This window comes from Cyprinodon variegatus, unplaced genomic scaffold (assembly GCF_000732505.1).
Source record: "Cyprinodon variegatus isolate N-32 unplaced genomic scaffold, C_variegatus-1.0 Scaffold153, whole genome shotgun sequence".
NCBI classification, from domain to species: domain Eukaryota; kingdom Metazoa; phylum Chordata; class Actinopteri; order Cyprinodontiformes; family Cyprinodontidae; genus Cyprinodon; species Cyprinodon variegatus.
Genome location: NW_015150606.1, coordinates 786,672 through 796,068, shown reverse-complemented (window position 1 = coordinate 796,068; position 9,397 = coordinate 786,672).

Here is a 9,397-nt window from a genome sequence, read left to right as displayed (position 1 = left end):
TTTTTTTTTTTTTTTTTTGACTGTATATTTAATTTCCAGTAGTGGTTCCGTACGAGCTGACTGAGACAATAAATTTGTTAGAAAGAAACTCAACAATCCTGTGCTTTATTATTATTATTATTATTAATGTTATTATCATCCTCATTGATTGTTTTCTTGTTTATTATATTCAAAACAAACAGGAAGTGTTGAATGCGTGCAGAGTTGAAGGTAAATGGCGCAAAACCACCTCATTGTGGCGCAGAAAAAAATGCAGACTTGTTTGGAACATCTATAAAAACAAAACAAGAAAAACAGATAAAAAGCAGCGCATTTAGCGACGTTTGCGTCTTTTCTTGCGCATCTTTGTTCGTATATATATTCTGGTCTGTTTTTGGTGTTTGGGGTGAAAATGAGAGGCTATAGAAGTTATATATATTTGATAGCTCATATTGAACTTTTTTCAATAATGTATTTTATTTTTTATTCTTTTGCGTGATAAGGTCACCAAAATTCCCACAAACGTGTCCTCTCGCTGCAGGATTTTGAATTTCGCGGATGGTTTCTCTCTCTCTCTCCCTCTCTCCGCTTTGCACCCCTCCTCCACCGCGACCTCCTCCTCAATTGTCGCTTAGCAACTGAATTCAATGATAAAGAAGGAGCAGGCATCATTTTTCTTTGTCTGCATTTGAAAAAAATGGTGACAAGGTAGATGATTTTTATTATTTTTTTATTTAGGTGTGTTTTCAGTAGCAAACAGGAGCACTTTCAGGGACCCATGAGGAAAAAAAAAAAAAAAAAAAGGTGTAGGTTTGTGTGTGAATAAACTGCAGGTGTTCCGTGACCTCACCTGCGCATCCCATCATTTACGCACTCAAATATATACGCGTGTATTAAAGCACATGGAAACCTCCCAATGTAAAGATTTTCTACTTGAATGGAAAAACACTTTTTGAACTCCCTGATTGGGTTTTAAACCCGCTTCCTCTTTTTTGCAGCTTTCAGCTCCTTTTTTTACGCACAAAGTTTGTTCGCCTCTTAAAGGCTCATAAAACAACGTATAAGAGAATAAATTCAAGGGGAACAATTATTTGTTTTATAGTTGGATTTCAAACCTTAGGCTTTAAACAGATGTTTTTTAAATTTAAAGTTACCCTATGTTATTTTTTTATGCTTTAGTGTCACAGATCTGCATGTTTTCTTAAAATGAGCTATTTTTTTTACGCACCATTAGTTTTTTTATGGGCTTTTTCAAAATAAAACTCCCAATAAAGTCTGTTTATAAGGCCGCACACACCTCAGCTCACCCCTACATGTTTACATTCTCTTTAACAGGTAGATGAAGTTGGAATAAAGTGGATGTTTAGGTTGTCGTTTCTGGGGTGGAAGGATAAAACAATGTAAATACGCGTCATTGCTCCACGTGTCGGAGACGCATGAATATGGATCACACCGCGCTTTTCTCCACAGGGAGTTCCTCCTGCCGCACGTCTAGAATTAAAAATAATAATAATAATAAAATAAAATACAAAAAATAAAAGGTCTTATTTAACTCTAAAGGTTTAAGTTATTTAATTTCGATTTAAAATGTAAATATGTATCAAATTCAAATTATATTGTATATATTTAACCATGTATAATTTAGAAAATATATGTAAATGAAATATTTAATTTTAGTAAATGTTTATTGATTCAATAAATTGAAATATAATATATTTCAACCACTTATTTTGTAATTAAACAGCATTTTTTAAAATAATCATTATTATTATTATTATTAAGGTAACAATTTTTTAATCAGGCAAAATTAAAGTCGATCTAAAAGGCAGTATATCTGATCTAAATCCGTTTGAAAATTGGTTCTGATCATCTGTGAGAGGAAGAGGAAGATTAAGAAGCGACAGTAGGAAAAAAAGGGAAAAATTATGACGCTACTCTGGGGGGGTTTCCTCTATAAATCGTGAAGGTCATGGTTTTGTGAGCAGCGCAGGTGAAGGAGGAGGAGGAGGAGGAAGATGAGGAGGTGGAGGAATGAAGTCTGAATCCAGGCAGCCGCGTTATTAGAGGTGGATGGATGCGCTCTGCGCGTCTGAAGCGCAAAAAATCGGATTATACTTCCTTTATTTATAAGATGCGGCCTTTTTTACAGCAGCTGAAGGATTGTTTTGGTTTTTATTAACAGGTTTAAACCATTTAAAGGGTGATATACATCTGTGTTAATAAAAATGTGTGTTTTGGGGGCGAAATTTAATATATAATAAAAAACTGTTGATTTAAAAAAAAAAACAATAATATTAATACTACCTGTAATGTTTCTGAAATATTATTTCTATTTAATTATTATATTTTTTCTTAATTTTTCTTATATTTATAAAAATTTTTCAAATATCCCTAAAATGCGCACATTTTCTCCAGAAGTTTTTGCACGCCTTTTAACGCGTTAAGACAAATTTCAAGCGAAACTTCTCCAACTAAACTTTCTAAAACTCAAAGTTTTGTGGCAACGATTTTACGCGCAAACACAAAGCAACAGAACTGCCAGGTTTTCTTAAAATAAAAAAATTAAAAAGTTATTTCTTATTGAATTTAGAAGCTCTTATATACATATTTTTTTACACTCTTGAATAAATTTACCAAAATACCTATAGCCTAATTTTTTTGATATATTTCGGTATATAAGTCAGAATCTGGAGGAATTTCATCACTGATGCAAAATCTTTTCTAAAAAAAAAAAAGTTTTAAAAAGAAATCAATTAAATGCTCCTTTAATTGGTTTTTCAACTAACTAATAAAATATAAAAGAACATGAAAACATTTAAACTATCTAAAGACTTTAAATAATCCTATCAAATATTTTCTAAAATTCAACAATAAATACAAAAACGCAATTATTATCATCCAAACACCGAATAAATGAAAATCAGTCTCTGTTTTTGGGGCTTGTTTCCCGCAGCTGCGGCTGCTGTTGTTTTCTTGGCCTTGCAGCGACACCCTGTGGACAGATTCAGTACTGCTGTCATATATATTTTTTTTTTTACAGCTTCAGTCCTAAAAACCTGCCCGGAGCTTCAGGAGTTTTAAACCTTTTTTCTTTTTTTAAACAACGTTCAGAACTTTAAAGGCCAAACAGGTGAGCAACAAACTGGTGAAGATATGCGGTTTTTAAATGTTTTTACAAAACTTTCAAGCAGTTTTTAATCCTACCAAAGAAACTGCTACCGACCAAAATATGCAATGTTTAACCTTTTATTTATCTATATTTTACCTTTTCAAATGTTTAGTGATTTTAATATAATTTCTTTTAATTTACTTAAATTATTTTCTGTTAAAAACACTAATCTTAATAAGTTGGTGTGCATTTTAAAGTAAAACTACGTTATTCTTGCTGAGTTCTGCACTGTGAGAGGAGTTTGAATCATGTGGCTGTTGGTTTACAATGCATTCCAGGGAAAAAGTCCAATGTTAAGTAATTGAACAAACAACTAAAAACTGCATTTGAAAAATTGGAGAACCTTTTTCTTCACTTGAAGTTAAATATTTTAGATTTTTTTTTCCTCCTAATATCTGCATTAAATATGAGGATTGTGCAACAGACAATTTTTGGCGAGGAATATTTTATTCAACAATAAGAATTTAAATCACTTCCAGATTGTGCTGTAAGTTAATGTAGCAATATCGTTGTTCGAACATCGAAATACAGGATTTACTGGTTATTTTTTTGTGGTTAATAGATTAAGATAAAAAAAAAGACAATTTTAACCCATGAAGAAGGATTGAAGCCTATAAATTTAGCTCTGCTTCTGCATTATCTAATGTCATAGAAAAGGATATAGATGAATACTGTCAAGTGGAAAGAAATTATTCTATTATTTCAATATTTTTTTATGAATAAAAATCTGTAAAATTGTTCCCATATATTAGGTCATTAAGTCAGACATTTTTAAAGCAGATTCTGGTCTCTAACATTTTCCTTTTCAGCCTCTAACAGTAAGTCAAAAAAAAAAAAAAAGAAAGTAGTCCTCCAAGAAATGACTCAACTAAGAGTAATAAAACACTTAGTTAAAATTCATACTAACTACTGAGTAACTGTTGGTTCTTAACCTCTGATTTATAACTATATAATTACAAAATAAATACAGGCAGAAGATATACAATCTATGTCAGGATATCTATATAAAGGAGGATAAAGAACTTTCTACTGTTTACTGTCCCAATAGCTCAAGTTATTCATGGTGTATGGAATAACCAGAAATGTAACTTAAGTCAGAGTAACAATATTCTCCTAAGAATGTTAAAAGTACAGTAATACACAACTACTTATTAGAATATTTATTTTTTTCAAAAAGTTACTCAAGTTAATGGAGGTGAGTAAATTTAACTAGTAACCCCCCACCTCTGCTCATCCTAACAGCACCATCATCAATTCTTCCCTCTCAGGTGAGCTCATGGCATCAGATCACGCCGTGCGCCATCAAGACTTTCTTAGGACTGATTTGTACACATTGTTTTACTTTGTTTTTTATTTCTTTGTTGTGATTTGATTGATTTGTCTGTTTTTTTGAATGGAAGGAAAGAAAATCTGCAAAGGTGTCCTGTGGATGTCTCATACATGAAGGGACATCTCTAAGAAATGTTTTAAAATCAGCGTTTAAAGATTTTATAGATCAGAGGAGTCGACCCCAGCTTGACCCAACATCCTTTCAGACCCGCGACTGGGAGAGTGTGAGGCTCATGTCGGAGAGAGCTTGAGAAGAGAGCCAACATTCCTCCAAAAAACACAGAGGGAAGGATTCAGGAGCTGCCAAGAAATGACTCACTGACCCCTAACTTGTCTGAAAAATTGAAGTTTTTCAGATTAGAAACATTCCACCAACGTATGTATTTGTTTTTTATTATTTCATTTCAGGAAAAGGTCTAATCTGTGGATGTTTTATCCTCTCTATGTGTGTCCTGAGTGGTGACAGATCTGCATAGCAGTCGGATCGATGGCGGAGGACAGAGACAGGGGTCGCTCAGTCCTCGGGGGGGGGGTTGGTGGGTGCGACGGTGACATCCTCTCCTCGGCCGGACGCCAGCCGTCCCAGCAGGCAGCAGTTACCAAGGTGACAGCATGTCAGCTCAGCCGGTGAGGATGAAGGGGGGGGTGATGCATCACCAGCTCTGATGGGTTTGTCAATACCGCTTAGATCCGAGGGGAGCCGAGGCCCGCCGTGACACAAGCCCCCTCAGAGAGCAAACGCACACAAAAATCGCCCCAACTGTTGGTGCAATCTGCATTTTTATACACCGTATTGACCTGAATTCATTTCCTAAAGCACGGCCACGACAAATAACCCTCAACCTTACACAGCAAAAATTTAAATAAATAAAAACACGGTCCTCAGACACCCCTGGGTCAAATCTAACGACACATTATCACACATTACAAGTGTTCTTCATCCTGACATTACACCAGAAGGGACACTCAGTGTCTCAAAATATTTGGTTAAAAAGTACAAAGTTTTGGGGGTTTTTTTGCCAGAACGAAGTGAAGAGAACATGTGGAGTAAGTAGTCCCACGCCACGACAGCAGATGCTGTCCATGAGGGTGATGAAAACGTTTGAATAGCCTAAACAAAAACTGAACTGACACATCAGCAAGAAGTTCCCAAATCCTCAACAGAAATTAAACACTATAAAGGATAATAATGCAGCATATATTTGTGTTTAAAGACACAAAAAAAGTAAAACTTAACTTGAGTTTTTTATGCTAATTATATTTTATACCAAGATTTAAGTTATGTTTTAGAAATTTTGAGCTATATTCCAAGCACTTTCTCACACTTTTCTGTTGGTCAGGAGCTGAGTATTTGCAGAACCTCTTACCAGTTAGTTTTATCATGATAAGAAAAAAACTAAATATGTTACTTTTGTTTTTGTTTTTTTATGGGATAGTTATTTAGAATACAGTAGAACTTTAGTGATCTTACATTGGAGAAATCCACTTGTGACATCAGCTCTTATAAACAAACATAAGGAGGAAAAGGTGCATTAAGTAGCCTATATACTGTACAGTGCATCCAGATATATACAGTGGATGGTAAAAAATAAAGGAAAGATTTAAGGTCATTATCTATACAGTATCTTATGAATAGTAAAGTGCTGGTAGGTAAAGTGCAGTACCTGGTTTGCTAAATAAATAAACAGTATAAGTTATTGCAGTGTTATTACACCAGGTCATGATGGATGTACGCTTGGACAAACCCTCCTCTCAGCAACTCCCTCCACAAAGTCCAGAGCGCAGGATAGAAGGATAGGATTTACATTCTCGGATGTATAAGCTTAACTAACGAGCTTCTTTTCTAATATTTAAACATGTTTTTTTTTTTTTTTTATGGAGTGAATTTTGTTCCATTATTGTTGAAAGGAAAGAGCGTGTATCGTAAATGGAAATTTGAAAAGACAATCCTGCAATGAAACTTTAAATAAACGTCTTAGTCAGCAAAAGGTTTTGGAGAGTAACTTTGCTAATTTTCTCACATTTGAGTTTATAAAATTAGTTTTCTATAATGTTTTCCTGTATATATATATATATATATATATATATATATATATATATATATATATATATATATATATACATACAATTTTAAAAGAGCACAGTCCGTAAAACTCAATCAGATGAAGAGAAATTTGAAAAAAATGTATCTAAAAATATCAAATCTGGTAATATAGATATGAACAAATAAAGTTTCCAGAAAAAAAATCTGAAAATAATGAGAAAACAGCAGATACTTTCAGTTTTTTTATTATTATTTTATTTTCTGGACACAATTTCTTTCAAATTTCCATTTCTAAAACATGCTCTCTGCTAGCAACAATAATGGAACAAAATTCACTCCATAGTTTTTCCAATTGTTCCACAATGTAAGACCCTTTAGAAACCTTTTTTAATTTATATTGAGATGTTTGATTTAAACATCTTGTAATATAATTGGAATTATCAATGGAGGTTCAATCAGGTGGACTAAATTCGACAGCAAACCCTGGAAAACAGATTTTTGGGTCTTTTCTGGGTCCAAAACCTCCAGGTCTTCTTCCAGAGGTGACTCCTAGATGGGTAATTAATGTTTTCCAACTATAAAACCTGTAAATAAAAAAAAAAAAAAAAAAATCCTCTCTCAGACATATAGACACAGTCCACCTCATGGACTTTAATAAAAACACAATATTTTGTTACATTAGCTGTGTGTGCTACATGCTAATGTACAAACCTTAATATTTGCCTGGTTTTATAAAAGAGAGCTTCAACCATCTGTCACAGTTATGTAAAATTGTGTCATGTTTGTTTTTCTTTATTTCTTTTCTGTTAGTCTTTATTTAACCACTGTCATTCTTGTGTATGTAATGACGTCTGTAAGCCTGAAGGCTGTCCAGACTAAACACGGCAGTCTGAAACTCTTTTCGTGCCCTGCATACAGCTTTTTCTGTTGATGCTGCGAAAGGTGAAGGATAGGAACTTGGAACAGGAGGTAGGAGCTAGGACCAACCCCACGATTCTTAAATTGGATCCCTGTGGGTTAAAGCGACTCTGTGTAACCGTTAGGGGCACTAAACGTAAAACTTCCCGGTTTAGCCAATCTAAAGGCCACGGGGAGCACTGCACTGTCACAAAATAAAGGGAATGTTCTGTTAGCATAACAAGTCATGGGGTTACTGGTAAACACAAGGCTGCATTTACCCCTTTAGATTAAATGAAAAAAAAAGAATGCAACGGATTTTTTACATTTACTTAATCATATTTACTTACTTTAACACAACTGTTTCATGTTAGCAGGCTAGGACATAAAACATTGGTGTTAAAGTAACTAAATATGATTAAGTAAATGCAAAAAATCAGTTGCATTCTTTTTTTAATCCACTTTTGAGAGTAGTTTTAGTGTATCCTACTTCTTAATTTTACGTGAGTACTTTTCTTGTAGTATCACTCCTGCTTTAGTAAAATTTGCAACTACCTCCTCTCCAATGTGAGTAACTTGAGCTATTTGGAGATAATAAAAAAAAAACATGGATTTGGAAAAGTGTTTCTTCTGCATTAATATATGTATTTTTGTAATAATGTTATTTATTTGCACTTTTAAAAAGTGTTATAGTCTTTAAAAGACCTGAACTTTGCCATAAGTGTCTGGTTCACATACGCACCAAGCACTGTGTATTAACCCAAAAAAATCATTACATATATCTAAAATCCAGCTAATACTAGGGTTACAAGTCACGCAGAGTTGATCTAACACTAGAGAAGCTATTTGGCCATAGGTGGGCCTGTTCTTAATGAATGAAATTATTAATAATCTGCATCAAACGTCAGAAACCCATATAGCCAGGTATAAATATTACCTTTGGATTACATTTCTTGGGGCGGCATTTTTCATCCCTTTACCTACAGTAGATGGTAATATACAGAATTGTCATCGGAGTTTCTCTCAGTCATACATTTCATTAAATGAAATGGATTTTGAATTTTTTTTTTTATTATTTTCTATTTATATTAGTTCATTTATTTTAGTCTTCAAAACAAATTCAATGGCACATAACTCTATATTCCATTCTGTCTTATTACATGTTTTTTTAATTAGTGAAACAGTGTCTCAGTACTTGCCAAATACTTTATTTCCTAAAGTAGAAATAGGTTGAAATAGTGCTATTTTTACTTGAGGACAAATTTTTGGGGGGGTACTCTACCCGCCTCTGGATTCAGAAACATATAAATAATGACTTTTTGAAGAAGTCCTGCTGTTTTCTCCTCTGCAGTAATCATAGCAGCAGTTTCCTGCTTGTTTGGTTATTTTCATCCATCTCATTTCTAATACATCTGCTCTCTTTTGAAAGTAATGTCTGCTAATAAAGATTGATCTCAGATAAACCTTTTAAAACTTTCATCTATGTTTTTGTATGAATGTCGTCATTTTAGACAAGAAATACAGTGAAAGTGGATGGTTATTAAACTAACCTGGAACGTAGGAAGTTGTGCGTTGATAGACGGGGAAAGGAACATAAAGAGGAAAGAAGGAAAGAAGGAGAAGGAGAAAGCACGGCTGGGCCGTCTGACTCTGTATCTCATTAACCAGGGAGCAGAAACACAACGTGGGCCAAGGAAAACTCAGAGGAGCTCGAAGTGTAACCATTTCTATTTAATACGTTACTGATGGTAGGCCGCAGGTATTTCTCAGTTAGACATTGCTTTTGGTTGTGCGATTGTCAGGTGTTCTGGAGATAGAGTTAAGGCGTGCAGCTGACTGTAAGGTAAAGGTTTGCAGCTGATCTTATCCGGTTACAGCGTGACCTCGAGTTCAGCGTATTCTGATGGGATTTTGTGCGAAAGGCCAACACAAAGCAGCCATGACACAATGCTGAGTACGGACATGTCTACCAGCTGTTA